Raw genomic sequence first — 19,886 nt, 5'->3', positions numbered from 1 at the left:
TATTTTCTGAGTGGTAATCCAGCATTTTGTCCACTATAGTAGGCCAGATAACTTATTAAAGTTATTAAATCAATCCTGCATGGCTTTTTTGGAAGTGTGCTAACAGTTATGTCCAAGTACAAAAGAATATACTTCCAAAAGAATTGACTGAGTAACAAAAATGTTCAAAACTACCTCTTCTGCTGAAAATTTTCCTTGTGTTATTCACTGATATTATCTTCACCCGAGTCCTGACCAACTGAGCACAGTGATTTACTTCATATCACAAATAAAAGTCACCAATTAGAAATCCTGACAGCCACCAGAAAAGTCTTAGAAGTCATGTCATCTGCTGGCAAAAGCCAACTGGCCATGTATGATTTACTCCCAACTGTCAATCAGAATATCTTTCACTCATACTCCTCAGCCTGTAAGGGGGCAAAACAAACAGCAGAGCTCCAAAGTATTTCTCTTGTGGGAATGTTAAAATGCTGTGAAATTAATTCTTTCAATTTAGTGGCTCTGAAATAACCTCAAGTTCACAATGTTTCACTTCTAAAAGAAAGCATTTTCAAGAATAGAAAAGCTGGAATTAAGGGAATTTGGAACTTAGGTGAGTGATGTCCTTTGAATGAAGGATAATGGTCTGCCTCTGATGTATTTGATCTTGCTGCGTAGGGACATACACCAAGAGATAAGTGTATGGATAGTCTGGTCCTAAACCAGTCAAGGATGAAATCCTAGCTGAAGTCTCAGGCAAAACTGCATCATCTTCAGTGGGCCCTACATTTTATATCAGGAGTCCATGACATGTAAATACCTCAACCAACCATAAAAGGCTGTCCAGTATTATTTCTTATAAACAGCTCCCTGGCACATCTCGTGTCATATTACTTATGCAGAACCTTTAAAACTCATAAGCCACATCCCTTGCCCACTAATTGCTATTACATTCCTTATAAGTTACAATAAAGTTACTTCATTATTAAAATCAGGTGACTCTGAGGAACTTTTGCAGTTGTTCCATTCACCTGGAGGAGCTTTTGAATTAATTTATCTGAGAAATATCACCTCAGAGATATGGCACACAGAGGCTTGATCATTTCTTTTCAGAGCACCATTAAAATGTCACTATATTTTTCAAATGCTAGAGTAAGCTCCAGTGGAAAAAGATGTGCAGAAATCTTTCCATTATGCAACTGCTCTTAAGAGCAAGATTTACTGTAAACTAACAAGCAACATGGATAGGGGGAGAAAAAAACAAACAAAAACAACACAAAAATCCCACAACAACTTATACTAGCAACTTTTTTTTTTTACAAAGTAATAGCTGATCATTGTTCTATCACACTGTGAATGGCTAGATGCAAATCAGACTTGTCTGCTGAATGCAGAAAGCAATATGGTTACTGCAGATGATGCTCTCATGCAGCACCTGCTGCTGTAAAACATGTATCTGCACTGAGCTCTTCATGACTAACTGCTGCACATAAAGAGAAAAATTACTCAGCTGATTATTTACATGGATGATTCTGTTCTTCCAACAATTTAAAAGCAGAAACTATACACTGTGAGATCACTAAACAGTAATGCATGATCTGGTTACTGACCTCTTCATGCTGTCTAGTGTAGGAGCCTTGCCCTGTTGTAAACTTGAACAGTTATTTTTGGAACAAATCTGCTGTGTAAGAGTTAAATTGTTCTTTCTTCCTCTTTGGCCCTATGCCTCTGATGCTGTTGCCCACAAATATAAAGCATATTCTGGCAGTTTTCTCATAGTTTTGGGTTCTGAGCACAAAAGATTAATAGGAGATCCCAGTCCACACTTAACCAGAAACTACAAAAAGATCCGATCCTGTGATATTTTGGCTTTAGAAAGCAAATATGAGTTTAGGAAGACAGTAATTTACTGAAGTGATCATGACCAGAAAATTGTACTTTGGAAAATGTCCTCTGTCTGCTGAGATCCTTCATGTTAGGCAGGAAAATGCTTTCTGTCTGTTTAGTTTCTGTAAAAAACAATCTGTGTTTTGGTCATAACACTACAACAATGCCAGCTTAAAGTAAAATAGGACATTGACTTGACTCCAATAGTTGGCATGAGCTCTCAATCACAGAACCATAGAACAACAGAGGTTGGAAGGACCTCCAGAGTTCACCAAGCCATAGAATCATAGAATCAGACAGGTTGGAAGAGACGTCCAACATCATCCAGTCCACCTAGCACCCATCCTGTCCAATCAACTAGACCACGGCACTAAGTGCCTCATCCAGGCTTTTCTTGAACACCTCCAGGGATGGTGACTCCATCACCTCCTGGGGCAGCCCATTCCAATGCCAATCACTCTCTCTGACAACAACTACATCCTAACATCCAGCCTAGAACCCACAGCACAACTTGAGACTGTGTCCCCCTTGTTCTATTGCTGGTTATCTGGGAGAAGAGACCAACCCCACCTGGCTACATCCTCCCTTCAGGTAGTCGTAGACAGCAATGAGGTCCAGCACCTAGAGCAGACCACAGCAGTTTTACTAAAAATACATTGAATACCAAAACCTAATTCAAAACATTTCTTGCCTCATTTTAGTTTAAATTCAAATTTCCAGGTACAAAAATGTTTTATCATGTGGTGCAGAAGTGCCTCTTCAGTTTGCTTTCGCAGGAACTGACAGCAAGAAGTGCAAAGCGGAAGCTTTCAGCATGCATTTATTAATTCACTTTAGTTTCACTGCTTCCTTTTTATTCCTTGCCACGACTGCATCTTTAAAAAGGAGAAGCTTGTAAAGTCACACTGTCACCATGAGAATATGGTGCTAATAGTGATGCTGCTGCTCTTCTAGCAAGTTCACACCATCCCACATCACTAGTCATTTGAATGCAGGAGCAATGCTCCCTTAATGAAATTAAATACAAATGTGTAAGCAAATAAAAGTAAGAAAGTAGAAACTACTCTATTAAACCTACATACCTTGCTGCAAAACCCTTTGAGTTTGTACACGGCTTTTACGTACTGCAATATAGGCATAAGTTAAATGGTAGTTACAATAAAGGTGTAAGGCAGCAGCACTGAACACTATCCCCAAAGAAAACAATTCAATTCTTACTTATTCATTAGCTCTTGGAAAAAAAATCATTTGGCAAAGGAAATACAAAGCCATTTATGGCTGACTTCAAGTAATCTAAAGATAAAAATTCGTTCTGACTGACTCCAATTGATCTGATGGCCTTCTCCATGTCCTGTAGGCTGAGCCCAGCTACAATGAACATAGTTTACAGTGGTTTGTTCAGAAAAATCAAAGTTCATGAAGATTTAAAAAAATGAGAATGCATTTTTAACAAGACCTTTTCAAAAGCTCCTCTCTGTGAGCTGATCAAATAGGCCTGCTCTGACCATCAGATGTTTAATTAATAACTCACTCCAAAATGGTATTCCCAATCACAAGCTCTCAAATGATAAGCCAGACAAGTTCTCAAATGATAAGCCAGACAAGTTCCTCAAATAATATTTCTGCCTAAAAAACCCAGAGCTAAAAATAGTGGTTAGAGCAGCTTTTTTGCTAACATCTGTCTTGAAGTGACTTAAAAACCACCCATAGCACAGCCTAGTCTCAAAGTTCCCTTTATGAAAGGGATCATTTGGCGCAGTGAGTACTGAGGAATGTTAATAGGCATGGACCAGTTAACATAGCTGTGGTATAAACATATCACACATTGCTGTGGTTATTTTGGTTTTAATTCATGGGCTGTTGCAGAGTAGCTCTGTGGATGTGGTTTGGCTTATGGGACTTGTAAAATGCCTGCAAGTTGACTTACTGCAGGTTTTGATAAGGCCCAGAAACAACAGGAAGACTGCTTTGTTTTCTGCAATGTTAGCTCACACCAGGTGTTGAATATGGGAAGCATCCTGAGGCTTTTCTCCACCTGCCATTCTTTGATGAGTATCCCAGCTGCTTCTAAGCTGATTATTGCTCATTCAAAATTGCCAACATCACAGTGTAAAGATAATGTATAGAGAGAGGCTTTAGAATGCCCAAAATAAACATCAAGGACTGGGAGGGCATGTAAGGTGAGATGCACTCTGCCTCCAATTGAGTGTTTCACATCCATATCAAAGATAAACAAGATGAAAAGGGGTCAAGATGTTGGACATCCCTGTAGCCTTTTTTGTTCCTCCTCTCCTGTCTTTTTGAGGCTGAGAAAGCACAGTTATATGTCTGTATAAATGAGTTTGTAGTAGAAAATGCAGTCTTGAAGACTCTCTTTTCTTGGAGAGTCAGGATTTCATGACATGAAGGGAGGAGAACAAATGCTGGGAATTTTTTTTTCACCTTCCCATGAAGCAGATGGAACACAGTAATGTTCCACTATCACACTTCCCACCCCTCCTCAGTTAAGATCACTTCTAAGGGCACGTAGAGAGGTTGTTTGCCATCCCCTCCTCAGTTAAGATCACTTCTAAGGGCACGTAGAGAGGTTGTTTGCCATCCCCTCCTCAGTTAAGATCACTTCTAAGGGCACGTGGAGAGGTTGTTTGCCATGTCTATCCCAGTGGCTCTCTTTTAAGCTTGCCACCACATAGGTTAAAAAAACCCACAACAGTTTCCATGTTTCCAGAGTAGCACTATCCACTAAGAATGTATTTCGCAGGTCAGAAAATAACTGCAGTGATAGCCAGTCATTATTCAGTGCGAGTCACGACTTAGTTTGATCTGACAGAGCAATCTAGCAATTCACAATAGGAAACACCTTAGCCATCAAGCTTCCATGCGTTCTCATTTTGTTTTAGCCTGAAGGAATCTGGAGGTGTAACACATATGCTTTTAATGTCTGTGCATCTAACAAGCAAGACTGGAGCACACAAAATAAACCAGAACTGCTGTTGCTGCTAGCTTGCCTTAAACACAAACAAGAAATCCTGCATGGGGGATTATGCTCATAAAAGAAGCTGGAATAATCAACTGTCCTCAAAGCTTGGCAATTTTCTCTTCCTGTGATGCCTGGCCTCTGTTTCTCTACTACCAAAGTATTCTAATAGCACTCACTTACCCTCTTGGTGCCCTGCAGACAGCGCTCCTGTCACAGCATGCTCAGCTGGTGAAGACTGCAGAAAAAGTTGTTTCTTCTTCTTCTCCTTCTCTCTTATTTTCTGCAGATCAGTGCTGTTCAGAAAACTGATTTAGTAAGTCCAGAGTTTCGTCAGCTTCAAAGAGATAAAGCCACCTAAAACTCTTAAAGACTGGTTTTATTAACTGGATAAATCTTTGCCTATAAGCAGATTAAACCCAACCTGAAATACGACTTGCATTTTATTGTATTTCAGACTTGATGGGTACTGCAAAATGATGCTATCCAGACAGGCTGCCACTAGCTCATCTGGATGATTTTTAATCCCTTTTTAATGACCATTTTTAAAACACCAAGGTTCTGCGTGGCAAAGAAGGTCAGGAAAAGAGAGGAAGCTGCGAATCAGAGGGCGTGTGGGGGTAGGAACTTTTCCTGCACACACTGCTGACATTTACCAGACCAGGTCAGACAGCTGGGAAGTGAGATGAAGCTGTATTTACAGCAGAGCTACTTCTCGCAGGTATATAACACAATATAAGTATTTATAGAATCAGAGAATGTTTAAGTTGGAAGGGACCTCAAAGCTCAGCCAGTTCCAAACCCCTGCCATAGGAAGGGACACCTCCCACTAGAACAGGTCGCTCAAGGCCCTCATCCACCCTGGCCTTGAACACCTCCAGGAAGGAACAGGTCACAGCCTCCCTAGGCAACCTGTGCCAGTGTCTCACCACCCTCAACTGCAAACAACTTCCTAACATCTAGTTTCAACCTCCCCTCTGCCAGTTCAAACCCATTCCTCCTCATCCTGTCATTACAAGACCTTGTCAATAGTCCCTCCCCAGCCCTCCTGTAGGCCTCTTTCAGATACTGCAAGGCCGCCCCAAGGCCTCCTGGAAAGCCTTCTCTCTCGGGCTGAAAAGCCTCAACTCTCACAGCCTTGTCCTCATGAATTTACAATACATACAAAGAGTTACAAATTATACAAATTAGAAATAACACAGAAATCCAAACCTCCCCTCCTGGGCAAAGGAAACTGCCCAGAAGGGACTCAAAGCTACCCCCTCTTTCTCTCAGCCGGCAAACAAAACCAACCAGTTCTGGGCCCCTCAATTCAAGAGAGATGTTGAGGTGCTGGAACGTGTCCAGAGAAGGGCAACAAAGCTGCTGAGGGGCCTGGAACACAAACCCTGTGAGGAGAGGCTGAGGGAGCTGGGGGTGTGCAGCCTGCAGAAGAGGAGGCTCAGGGCAGACCTCATTGCTGTCTACAACTACCTGAGGGGAGGTTGTAGCCAGGTGGGGTTGGTCTCTTCTCCCAGGCATCCAGCAACAGAACAAGGGGACACAGTCTCAAGTTGTGCTGGGGGAAGTGCAGGCTGGATGTTAGGATGTAGTTCTTGCCAGAGAGAGTGATTGGCATTGGAATGGGCTGCCCAGGGAGGTGGTGCAGGCATCGTTCCTGGAGGTGTTCAAGCAAAGCCTGGATGAGGCACTTAGTGCCATGGTCTGGTTGACTGGATAGGGCTGGGATCTAGGTTGGACTGGATGATGTTGGAGGTCTCTTCCAACCTGGTTGATTCTATGAACCAGCAAAGCTTAGGTGGTTGTCTGTTAGTGGAGAGCTTAGAGCAGAGTGAAGCAGTGAATAGGAGCAGCATTGCAGAACAGAGTGGGACAAATGGTTGACATTTTGGCTTTTTATCCCTCTCAGCAAACCAATAAATGATCCAGACTTCATCACTATTTTCTTTGCACAACCAATGATCTAACTTCTCTCGTTAAAATATCACAACTAGCCTCAAAGCAGCACAGGGCAAGAGATGAATTCAAATCACAGCAGGAATGAAGGAACTCCCTACAACCAAGGTCTCTGAATGGTTGAGGTGGAATGGTGGGGCCCCATTAACTAGATAGGATAATTAAGAGGGTTAATTATGTACAACTCCAGGTACAGCATGCATTAGGAAGGAGGAGGAGCCTTAATTCTTACCTCTTAATAACTTCAGCATCCAACATGGGAAAAGAAACCCTCTGGTTTTGGCAGTTATATTTACTTCCAGCAGTGGTTTCAAAACAATCTTTGATAGTACTACACAGACTTATGAACCTCTATGCAGTCATGTAAAATGGTGAGAAGTAAAAACATCATTAAAGTATCAGGTATTGTGGCTGTGATTTCAAAGGAGTTTGGCTGCTTCTGATCCAGCAGAAAGCAGTGTGGGAACCCTTGGTATTCAGGGCCTATTAACCTCAGCCCATCTACTCCAAAACTGCTCAAAACCAATTCCTACCACCCAGTGGAAGACTTTTTGTCAGCACAATCATAATTCAGTACTCCTGGCTGCTGGTATCTCTTTTCTAGACTACTACTACTAGTATTTTTAGTAGTAGTATTTTTAGTAGTATTATTCTTCTTCTTCTAGGTTGGACTTTGTGATCCTGAGGGTCTTTTCCAACCTGGATGTTTCTGTGATTCTACATCTCTTTTCACAAAGTGCTCCATTTTGCGTGGTAGAAATGAAAGAGAGAACCTTTGCTAAGTACAAGTAGGTCTTTACTGGCTTTCTTCAGCAAAAGGAAGTTTAAATGCTTCTTTTTAAACAAAAATAAATGAAAAAGTAATTAGCAGTTAGCCTCACAATCATGCAAAATAATACTGCCTAATTATCAGGTGCAAGTGTGTGATGGGGAAAACACCTGGTTATAGACACTAAATTATATCTCAGGATACACAAACAGATTTTGAAGTGTACTACAAGGGTCTCTCTCACTAGCTTGAGTAGCTTCTTAAATTCCCATTTCCTAGATCTTCACATTCATATCACAGGTAAATCTGGCAGAATTTTACTGTATAACATCTCAAACATAATCCTTTTTATCCATCTACAGGGCTAAATCTCTTCACCATCTCCATTCATTCAATAATGAATTACCAAAATTTGCCTACAAAGTCCCTTTGCTCTGTTCTTGTGAGACCCCACCTGGAGTACTGTATGCACTTCTGGTGCCCCCAACACAAGAAGGACATGGAACTGTTGGAGCCAGTCCAGAGGAGGCCATAAAGATGACCGGAGGGCTACAGCATCTCTGCTATAAAGATAGGCTATGAGAGTTGGGGCTCTGCAGCCTGGAGAAGCAAAGACTTCAAGGAGACCTTGTAGTAGCCTTCCAGTATCTGAAGGGGGTTACAGGAGGACTGGGGAGGGGCTATGGACAAGGACTTGTAATGACAGAACAAGGAGCAATGAGTTTAAACTGGCAGAGGGTAGATTTAAACTAGATGTTAGGAAGAAGTTCTTCACAGTGAGACTGGTGAAACACTGGCACAGGTTGCCCAGGGTGGTTGTGGCTGCTTTCTCCCTGGAAGCGTTCAAGGCCAGGTTGGATGAAGCCTTGAGTGACTTGTTCTAGTCTATGGTGGAGGGTTGGAACTAGATAATCTTTGAGGTCCCTTCCAACCTAAACCATTCTATGATTCTATGCTCTAAGATATTCCCAACACTTCAGTAAGTTAGGTTGCTGCTAAACACTTAAAACTACTGTCATGATGACAAAAAGCATCACCTTGACCTCCCCAACCCTTCCAAGTTCACCATTTTGCCCCTGTCTTGGCACATGAAGTTCTCTGGCACAAACGCTACCTGTGAAGTTCACTATGATTGAATGCTGGGTGCAAACAGAGGCTACAAGATTCCATGTTGGAGTATAAATTCTTTACCTGGGGCTTATCTGCTTGTGATGGTGATTGCTTTTTTAGCCTCTGTACATGTCACGCACAGTTGGTAGAATGTCCCATGTCAATGGAAATTTGCTTTCTTTTCCTCCTTTTTGTAGCTGTACCTGCTGAGAATCAAAGGTGATCAGTGTCCTACAGTACTGCAAACCAAATTCATTGAGGGAACATAAATACTTCTATTGATGTAATCAGACACATTGAACTCCTTTTCTGAGCACATACCTGGAACTTCAGTTCCTGTGCATTTTTTTTCTTTGTGCTGGCTTACAATCAAAATTCTCCAGAAGTTCTTTATAATCCATTACATTGGAGTGTCTAACACAGTAATGATTCCACAGTCCAGAGAAAAAAGAATCATTTCTCAGCTATCCTCGATCACATTTGTAGTAAACTGAACAAAAATTGACAAAATTTATGAAACCTTTAGCAACAAAACATGTATAGATTAAGAAAAACAAATAAGCACTGCATTACTTTGTCTCTATTTTCCAACTCCATTTTTTTCTCTGGTCTTTTTCCTCTGCCCAAGATTGTCCTGCATAATATTATTATTCAAATCCTACACACAGTGCCATCTACATAAACATGAATTTTAATATAGCCACACAAGGAACATTTCTGATAATATAAAAATATTATTATGCACTTCAATAAATTCCAGAGTATCTTAGGATAAGTCACTCTAACTCTGCGGCAGAGTCGCTTGGATTTTACAGCAAGCTGGAAAATTTGCAATAATCTGGATAAATGGGAACTTCACTCTGCAATTAGAATTCATTTCCACGTGGCAGGACATCTACAGCTTGGAAATAAAACCTTTGCTAGCAGGTGTTTATTCCCCCCAGTCAGCAGTGCACTTGGCAGCCTCAGGTGTATTGAAGTGCTTTGGAAAAAAGGAGTAGAGTTTTTACCTTTGTTAAAGAAGCAAGGACTAGTGCCTCACAAATTCCTGTGGCGTTTATCTCCAGTCCCCTTCCACAAAACACTGCTGTCACTCATGGGTTATGTTTTATTTCCTAATCATGAACCTAGAGAAATGTCATTTTAAAAAACTGGAAATTAACATTCTGTGGCACAAAGAGGACTCAGATTGTCTGAAGCTAAAATGGCACTATTAGAACATCTTGTGTATCACAGGCAGCTACGTTTGTCTTCACTTCCTTTGCATTTACCACTGTAATTAATCTCTAAACACAAGTAAAACTTGTGTTTGATTAAAGCATTGCCCTGATAAAAATGCATCTAGTCAGTCCTGAATAAATTCTTCCAAAGACTAATAACAGAAGATTGGTTGCATTATTTCTCATTTGAATTCTTCTGTCTATTGAAGATACAGCACCATATGATGTAGTCATCTCTTAAACACCCTCATCAAAGGCTAAGCAGATTGTCTGCTAACATTGAGCTCTAAAGAATCCACACCATCCCTTGAATCATGACTGTGGCTTCTTTTTTTCTTGCTTCTTTCTTTCCCCAGTTTTCCATACCTTCTGGGAAACGAGAGCACCTCATGAGAAGCTGTGTTCAGGTTTGATTTTCACAAGAATCACAGAACCTTACAGGGTTGGAAAGGACCTTCAGAGATCATTCAGTCCAACCTCTTGCCAAGGCAGGATCCCCTAGGGTAGTTCACACAGGAATTGCATCCAGGGGGGTTTTGAAAGCCTCCAGAGAAGAGACTCCACAACCTCTCTGGGCAGGCTGTTCCTCTCTCACCCTCACTGTAAAGAAATTTCTCTTCATGTCGAGCTTAAACCTCCTGTCTTCCAATTTGGATCGAATTGTCCCTTGTCATACTGCTGTGGATCACCAAAAAGAGCTTGGCCCCCTCCACTTGACACCCACCCCTCAGATATTTAGACACATTGATCAGATCTCCTCTCAGTCTTCTCTTCTCAGACTAAACAGCTCCAGCGCTCTCAGCCTCTCTCCACAGAGGAGATGCCCAAGTCTCCCACTCATCCTCGTGGCTCTCCTGCCAGACTCTTTCCAGCAGGTCCCTGTCTGTCCTGAACTGGGGAGCCCAAAACTGGACACAGTATTGCACATGTCTCACTAAGGCAGAGTAGAAGGGGAGAAGAACCTCCCCTACACCTTGACAAGATAGGAAGACAGAATCCTATTTCTGCTCATTACACTACATTTTTCAGCCATCTGTGGGGTTAACCTGTTCGAGAGGGAGGAGGCAGGGTTTGGTGGGGGCAAGTTCCACTGGCAATTTATGGAACCATTTAGACCATTAAAGAGAAGAGAACCTGGTTAGCATTGCTAAATTCCATTTGGGACCACAGAAGGGAGCTGCACTGTAACATGTTGGAGTGCAGTCCATATGTTCATTCCTTATTTCCATACGTACAACTCCCAGCTAACAAACTGAATCTCTTCAGCGTTTCCTTGAAAAGAAATTCACAGAGATTTGGTTCCACTTGAGCAAATGTTTTCATGCTACATTTGAAACACAGGAACACTTCAAAAACACAGGTTGGGTTTGATTATTTGGGCACTGACAGTTTCTGTTTGATGAAAATAGCATGAGAAAGATCAGGCTAAGAGTAAATCAGCGTCAGGAAGGGATACTGTGGCACTTTTTAGGAGCATCTGAATTTCTCCCTTATTTGCAGCTCAGTTTTGATCTATCAAAAAACAACAATCCCATTTCCACAAATTACTGTGGCTTTGCTACAGAACAGGTAGACCTTCAGTCCTTACCCTACACTGGTGAGAGTTTTCAGCAATCTATAGGGTACTCTGTTTTCTGCTGCATGAAAAAAATTGCACTCCGTCCCCTAGAACTTTCTACCCTTACTCTCCAAAGTTTTTGCTGTTTGAACAAAATGGCTTGTTATGGGAGCTGCATACCTCAAGGCTGGGAAAGTCAATCCCACTTAACAAACAAATAGAAGTACAGAACTAATGAACTGGTTGAAAACCTCACTTTTGCCCTCTGTTCTTTATACTCCAGCTTCTTACACAGGATCCTCGTGAATAGTCCAGGATCACCACTGTGCCTTGCACACCAATGGCCACTTCCTTACAGAAATGGCAGGATACAATCTGGACATGCAACATAAGGAGAATTAATTGGGTCTTGCAGCAGCCATTAAAAATGGCCAGAGCTTATTTTCATGATAAACATCAACAGGAGACTTGGGTGTTGCCTTCATCTGGGCATATGAAGAAGAACACAAATTATCACAGAATCACAGAAACATCCAGGCTGGAAAAGACCCTCAGGATCACCAAGTCCAACCTATAAACCTACTCTACAGGACTCACTTAAACCAAATCCCTAAGCACCACATCCTAATGACCAGTAAACATATCCAGGGGTGGTAACTCAGCCACTTCCTTGGCAGCTCACTATGTAGAACCATCTTGATTGAGCTATATGATTTAAAAACAGAAGTATTGGTCCTGACTAACACAGTGATTAGTTTACTTCTCATAAACTTATGACCAAGGAAGCCATTCATGAAGGCTGGTTTTGAACACAATAGCAACTCTCCCACTCTGTTCACAGAGAGAGGGAGGATAACAAATAGTACCACAGGGTGGCTCAAAAATCCCTAAATTACATTCCTCATCTACTTGCTCTCTGGATATGCGAATGTATTTTCCAACCCTACCAAGTCTGACACTGAACCATGTATCTCTGCACATCTCTGCATCTTTTAAACACTTCCAAGCATGGAGACTCAACCACCTCCCTGGGGAGCCTGTTCCAGCGTTGAGAACCCCTTCAGTGAAGAAGTTTCTTCTAATATCCAATTTAAACCTCCTGTGGTACAACTTGAGGCCATTTCTTCTAGTCCTATCATTTGCCAGAACGGAGAAGAGACCCCCACACACACACCTTGCTACATCCTTCTTTCAGGCAGCAATAAAAAGTTCCATATCTGAGTCAGTTTGGCCACTGCTACCTGTCTGCAGACAAGATGGAAGGACTGGATTGAAACCAATTGAAAACAATACAAATATATTCAACACATTCAAGGGGCACTGCATCAGACACTTCTAGAGCACATGGATCCCATCTACACTAATTTCACTGCCAGGTTTTTGACTATGATAGGCAGAAGCATCCAGTCTTGTGCAGCCACAACACCCTTAAATCAGTGCCATCAATACAGGTGAGCTACTCAGATCCACCACAGAAGGTCTTTGCACAAATGTTGCTCAAAAGCTTGAGGGCTAACATATACCTCAGTGCTGAGACAACAACTCAGCTTATGAGATGGGGACAGACTTTTCAGTAGAGCCTGAGGCAAGAGAACAAGAGGCAGTGATTTTAAATTAAAATAGATTCAGACCAGATATAAGGAAGAAATTTTTTACAGTGATGTGGGAACCAAGAAAGGGGAGGCAGCTAAATTGATGCATGATGTATTTGGTGCACATCCCTGTGTATCCTCATGCAGTAAGACTGAGGACAGAAACATAGTAAATTGGTATTCTTGCCTTGTGTAACATTGCATGACAGTGACACAACTTAGGACAAAGAACTGAAAGAAATCTGTGTTAAAATCGCTGACATCTCACTATTACTTCACTGTTATCCAAAAAGAATGTTGGGGAACAATATTTTATCCAATCACTGTATTCTATACCTTGTAGAATTACCACAACTTGTAGAATGGGTATAAAAGACTGTGGCTATAGCAATAAATGGCTTTTTGCCCTTGCCTTCCAGCTCAGCTTTGCCTGTTGTGTTGCTGTCATTTTGTGCATCACCAACACAATGAGGGTGGTGAAACACTGAAACCTGTTGCCCTGTGAAGTAGTAAGAAGTTCCCATCTTTGGAAACATTCCAAGTCATGCTGGACAGGGCACATTGATGTAGTTGAAGATGTTCCTAGTCACTGCAGGGGTGCTGGACTAGACAACCTTTAAAAGTCTATTCCAACACAAAGCATTCTATCTCCTATGTTTCTAAGTACAAAGATAGAATCATAGAATAAACCAGGTTGGAAGAGAGCTCCAAGATCATTCAGCCCAACCTAGCACCCAGCCATATCCAGTCAACTAGACCATGGGCACTAAGTGCCTCATCCAGGCTTTGCTTGAACACCTCCAGGGATGGTGACTCCACCACCTCCCTGGGCAGCCCATTCCAATGCCAATCACTCTCTCTGTGAAGAACTTCCTCCCAACATCCAGCCTATACTTCCCCTGGCACAACTTGAGACTGTGTCCCCTTGTTCTGGGAGAAGAGACCAACCCCACCTGGCTACAACCTCCCTTCAGGTAGTCGTAGACAGCAATGAGGTCACCCCTGAAGATGATAAGTATTATTCTTTATATTTTAAAGTTTGGGTTTACTTTTAAATTTAGTTTTAAATTCCTTATGCAACACTTCAGCTAAAAATATTTTTTAAGTTAGTCCATCAAAAACTGACAATGTACTTCCCAACTATAAAAACAAGCTAATTGTAAGTACAACTTTTCACTATTTCCATACTTCCTATTTCGGCACACATAGAAAAACCTCCTAATTGTTCCAATTGCAAAAGAAACAAATGCAGCCATTACACTTTTTATGAATCCAGCCCATTGTTCCAGCAAATAAATCATACTTTATGGAAAGATTTGCTCTGAAATTGCTGCCAAGAAAAATACCCTTGAGTTAGTTGCTGCATAACTGCCACAGAAGTGCATTAAAGGGTGCCTAGGGACAGCTTCATCTGAGCATTGTGACTTTTAAGAAAAAGCTTTGAATTCAATATTTTAAAATTGCTGCTGGATGTCCTTTGCTTTCTCTGATTTTAGATTAAATCCAGCTAACACGCATAGGAAGAAGTTAGATTGGGCTTTTCTTTCTGTGTCTTGGTCATTTATCATAGAATCAAGCAGGTTGGAAGAGACGTCCAAGATCATCCAGTCCAACCTAGCCACCCAGCCCTAGCCAGTCAATTAGACCATGGCACCAAGTGCCCCATCCAGTCTTTCCTGAACACCTCCAGGGGGATGTGACTCCACCACCTCCCTGGGCAGGGCCCATTCCAATGCCAATCACTCTCTCTGGGAAGAACTAGAGCTAGATTGTATGGTCCTGCTCTGGCAGTGGGTTTGGGCTCAGTGATCTCTTTGGGGTGCCTTCCAACCCCTAACATCCTGTGGGCCTGTGACTGGTCCAAAGTCCATAAAGTTAATTGTGACACTTGAGACTGTGTCCTAGAACAGCCACAATGACATTATGGGGAAAAAAATAGAAGCCTGAAGAGCAACAGGAGCAGAAGTCCTATAAAATCAGACGCATTCCTCCAGAAGTCACAGCCACAGTCCATGCCATGGTCAGCAGCAATAAGATAAGGAGTAACAGCTACAAACTGAACATAGAAGATTTCACCTCAACATGAAGGGTAAACTTCTTTACAGTGAGGGTGACAGAGCACTGAACAGGCTGCCCAGAGAGGTTGTGGAGTCTCCTTCTCTGGAGACTTTGAAGAGCCCCCTGGATGCATTCCTGTGTGAACTTCCCTACAGCATCCTGCCTTGGCAGAGGGGTTGGGACTCAAATGATCTCTGGAAGTCCCCTTTCAAGCTCTAAAGTTCTGTGATTCATTATTTCTGATATTCATAGATTTACAGAATACCAGCTTGGAAGAGAACTCAAGGATCATCAAATGCAATCCTTTAGATAAGAATATAGCTTAAATGAGCATGGTCCAACGACCCTGCCAAGCTAAGCCTTTCCTATACATTTGTTCCATCACTTAAAAACAGCCCAGCACCCAATGCTATTTCATTATGTAACACAGGATTAAAACAATCAAAATGAGAAAAAATATTTTGTGAATGCCCCCAAAAATATCCCCAGGAGAGGTAAGCAGTCAAGTCTTGGAGCCCCTCTGCATGAAGAGTGCCTCTTTCTGTCTCTCTAAGCCAGGCACAGTATTGTTCTGCACCTCAGGAAGCATCCCAGATCAGTGGTTAGAAATAGAATTGCAGGACCTTTACCTTCCAGAAGAAATCTCTGTGCTGCTCTTGTCTTGTTTGAGTGCTGTCACTCTCATGATCTGTTGTTTTCACACAGAGGTGACCTGGTACCATTATTTGTCCTTCAGAAGTTTTTTTTTTCCCCTGATAAAAATGCACCATTTTAGAGCTTTAAACCCCCAGATGAAATTTTTTTGTGTTCTTTTCCATTATTCAGTGCTTATGGGATGCAGTAATGTTTTTCTAGATTTATTACCTTTCGGATTGCAATGCCAAACACAAGGGTTTATTGTCAAATAAAGCTTATTTGGGATTTTAGATTGCTGCTTCACAAGAGCATTGCTTCTGTTTGTAATTCTCTGTACCAAAATATTTAATTGGTTTTGTTGTTAGCTAATTCTGGAAAGTTAATTCCAACCAGAAAAAAAAAAACCACCCAAAACAACAAACCCCCCCAAAAAAACCCCAAACACCATGGAGTGAAATAGTGCAGGCAGGCAAATATAACTGAAAAAAAAATTACTTTTGATGTTGATAACAATGGGAAAAAAAATTAATGGAATTAAAATTCCAAACAAAACCACTCAAGCAATGAAGTATCATCCAAATTGCTTCACTAACTTTTAGTCTTTCTCCAGCAAATAGCATCTCCAGTGATATTTCCTGACAAATTTCACAGACTCAAAAAGCCACAGTTAAAACTAAATACAGAACTAAACCCCCTCCTGAACAGCAGAGACTGCCCAGGAGGGCTTTTCAAACAAGCTCCCCTCCTTTTTTCCACCTCCACCCTTATACCAGAAGTCCGATGTGCAGGGGTGAGATTGCCAGGTAAGGAGGTACAAGCAGAATGATTAGCTGAGGTTCCACAGGTTCAGGCAGAGACAGTTAATGCAGCAGCAGCCACCAGAGGCACTCCAAATCATTGTTTCTTGTTTTTCTATCTCTCAGCAAAACCTATTCTTGGAGGTGTCTTTCAACCTGGTTGATTCTATGACTCCATGAGCGATATAGACATCATTTTCTTTCCACAGCCAATTATCTAATTTATCTCATTAAAACATTCCAATTAACCTCTAACCAGCACACAGGTAAAAGGATATCCTAACACCTCTTATAAATAGAGTAAGGGTATCCTTTCCTCCTCTTCTTCTGGAAGAGCATCTGGTGTTCTCACTGTCCCTTCTACTCACCTTTCAGAGCAGAGTGTGCACCATAACCTCCATTCAGACTCCTCAGTTCTGCCCTGGTCTGAGGTCAAGAACATCCACCCTCAATGTTACTCTGTGAGACTTCAAAGTAGGTGACTTCCACATTACCCCTTTAGTATCCCAACCCTCACCCTGAAAATCAAATCTATTGGGATGAATTCTGATGAATTCTGACTCATCCCTTTGTACTTATCAACATATTTATCCTTGCATACCACTGCATACCTTTAGTCAGAGAAAGGTTGAAGGCTGCAACTTGCATACACAAGTAAACTGACAAATTAGCCCGCTGCAAGCAGCCCACAGATATCTTCTGTCATTCAGAAGATCATAAAGGACTCATCATTTATCATTGCTATTACTCTCAAAGAAAAATCATGGCTGTTGCTTTGCTTGCTTTTCAGATGCTGGGCTGCTCAATTTAGAGCAGGTGATCTCAAGAATTTTCTGTGGTGTGTGCCTCTGCACAGCTGTAGTCAAAACGTCTGCAGCACCCCATAACGTTTTTCACATTCTTTGCAATCTACAAATTACAATGAACATACTCAATGAATAAAAAAATCCCAATGCTGACATTGCTGACAAAATGCAGGCATGGGAAAGCCTTGCTAACATAACACAAAATGCCATTTTATACCTATTTTGATAATATAGGACAACCTTCCCAGACACAGTAGAAAAAATTACAATCACGCTCCATGAGAAATGAGTGTTTTGCATGGACTCAATGTCTAAGGCAATTTCCTCTTCAAAAAGGCACTAGTAAGCTTCAGAACTCTTTTAGGTAAAGCAAAGAATTTCACATGTGATTAATATGGTTTAAATAGTAGGCAGAGGATGGTATTTTTTCAATGAGTGAAAGAGATTTGCTGGAAACCAAGTATCAAAGGTCAAGGAAGATATACGTTACATAAGTGCCCATAAACTCCAGCATAACAATTAATTATTGGTGCCACATATACAGAATCACAGAACTTCAGAGGCTGGAAGGGACCTCCAGAGATCACCAAGTCCAATCCCCATGCCAAGGTAGAATCCCCTAGGGTAGTTCACACAGGAATGCATCCGGGATCAGGGGGAGGTTTGAAAGCCTCCAGAGAAGGAGACTCCACAACCTCTCTGGGCAGGCTGCTCAGGGCTCTGTCATCCCCACTGTAAAGAAGTTTCTCCTCATGTTGAGATGAAACCTTCTATGTTCCAATTTGTAGCTGTTGCTCCTTGTCTCATTACTACTGACCACCAAAAAGAGCTTGGCCCCCTCCTCTTGACGCCCACCCCTCAGATATTTAGACACATTGATCAGATCTCCTTTCAGTCTTCTCTTCTCCAGACTAAACAGCCCCAGCATTCTCAGTCTCTCTCCACAGAGGAGATGCTCAAGTCTCCCACTCATCCTTATGACTCTCTGCCAGACTCTTTCCAGCAGGTCCCTGTCTGTCCTGAACTGGGGAGTCCCAAATTGAACACAGTATTCCACATTCAGCTAGGGCAGAGGAAAGGGGGAGAAGACCAAAGTATTCTGTTTTTTACTTCAACTCAAAAATTGGGGTTGAAAGAAAAATGCATGCACAGGACAAAGTGACATATTAACATTCTAGCAACTGCAACTGTTTTTCTCTCAATCTATTAAAAATCTTAGCAACCTGAACTTCAAAGCAAGCTTCCAAACTGAAAACTGGCAATTAAAGTACTATTCTGTGTTCAGTTGTTCAACTAATGAGAATAAAGCCTCGTGTTTAAAAATATCACTCTTTTAAACTACTATTTCTGGAAATGCAACTGGGGAATTGAGTCAGGCTGTGTTCTTTCTGGCTCACATAATAGCAGCAATAATAAAGATTCTGCCAATGCTCCTTACTCACTCATTCAAATGCTGCTGTCTGAGACAGAATCAAATCCAGCTGAGTTGTGTATTCTCCACAGTGCTACCAGGAGTAAGCAGGAGGAACATGCATGGAGGGAATCCTGATCATGGTGAAGTCAGTACTTTATTTTAGCCAAGAGTTCATATTTTGTTTGTTTTCACTGAAAGAGCTGAGATTCCAAGTCCCCTAATCCCACTGCAGAACATTTAAGCTGAGTGAATAAGCCTATTTGTGGCTATAACCATCCACTTATGTAACAAAAATTGCCAAAGTAAGCAGCTATGAATCAGGCAGATTTGACTGCTCCTTGGCAAGTCTGCCTGTCACAAAAAGGTGGAAGAGGATGAAGCTTTTTTATCTGGCTGAAGACACAAAGAAGAAAACCTAGGTTTCATTCATTAAAAAGTCTTTTCCTATAGTGATAGAAAGAAAACTACAAAGGAAATTACAAACCCAAGACAGAATTAGACTTCACCAGAGCAGGCTAGGATTTTCCTTTCTTGCCATGACTGGCACAACATCTCTACTACTACTCCTAGGTTTTCATGGAGAAGGGAAACACAGCAATCTTGATTCATTTCTCCCTGTAATCAGATTAACTGAAATGTTTTATTTAATGAGTGAAGCACAGGTTTGGATGCTGTGGTGCCTGGCACTGCTGGTAGATTTTTCTGCCAGCTCAATACAACCATTTGTCCTTACAGGTTAGATAAGCTACATACCAGCTCTGTTGTCACTCCACGTGCCAGCTGGCTGCGGCTCTCCAACCCCAGCAGAACTGTGTTTCAGCAGCGTTTATGTATGTAGAGCACTCGAGGATCCCTGGGGAGAAAAGAAGACAATGAATATTTTAAATATTTCCTTATATTTCAGAAGCACAAAGGATAGCAATGGAAAACACATCCTCTACAGGGCACAGCAAACAGGGGAGGAACTTCCAGGCTGCAGACTACAGCTTACTGTGAGAAGATTTCTTGCCACAGATACTAAAGTTCAAGCTGCTCCCACACAACTATTGTCATTCTTTGTGCACTAAGGCATTTTCTTCAGCATCTGTGTGTCCCATGGATTGTAAGGTGGCACCTGTGTTAGGCAT

General features: G+C 41.7%; 1 long non-coding RNA gene across 1 annotated transcript; it reads right to left on the bottom strand.

Moving 5' to 3' along the window:
• Window positions 1-5,071: 5,071 nt before the first annotated feature.
• On the bottom strand, window positions 5,072-19,561 carry LOC135187754 (uncharacterized). Its single transcript, XR_010307432.1, has 3 exons — window positions 19,513-19,561; window positions 8,760-8,884; window positions 5,072-5,151 (listed from the first exon to the last, which is right to left on the bottom strand). It is a non-coding gene; the product is annotated as an uncharacterized LOC135187754 (long non-coding RNA).
• Window positions 19,562-19,886: the final 325 nt, after the last annotated feature.

The sequence above is a fragment of the Pogoniulus pusillus genome, chromosome 27, assembly GCF_015220805.1.
Source record: "Pogoniulus pusillus isolate bPogPus1 chromosome 27, bPogPus1.pri, whole genome shotgun sequence".
NCBI classification, from domain to species: Eukaryota; Metazoa; Chordata; class Aves; order Piciformes; family Lybiidae; genus Pogoniulus; species Pogoniulus pusillus.
This window is presented reverse-complemented; position numbering and strand designations above follow the sequence as displayed.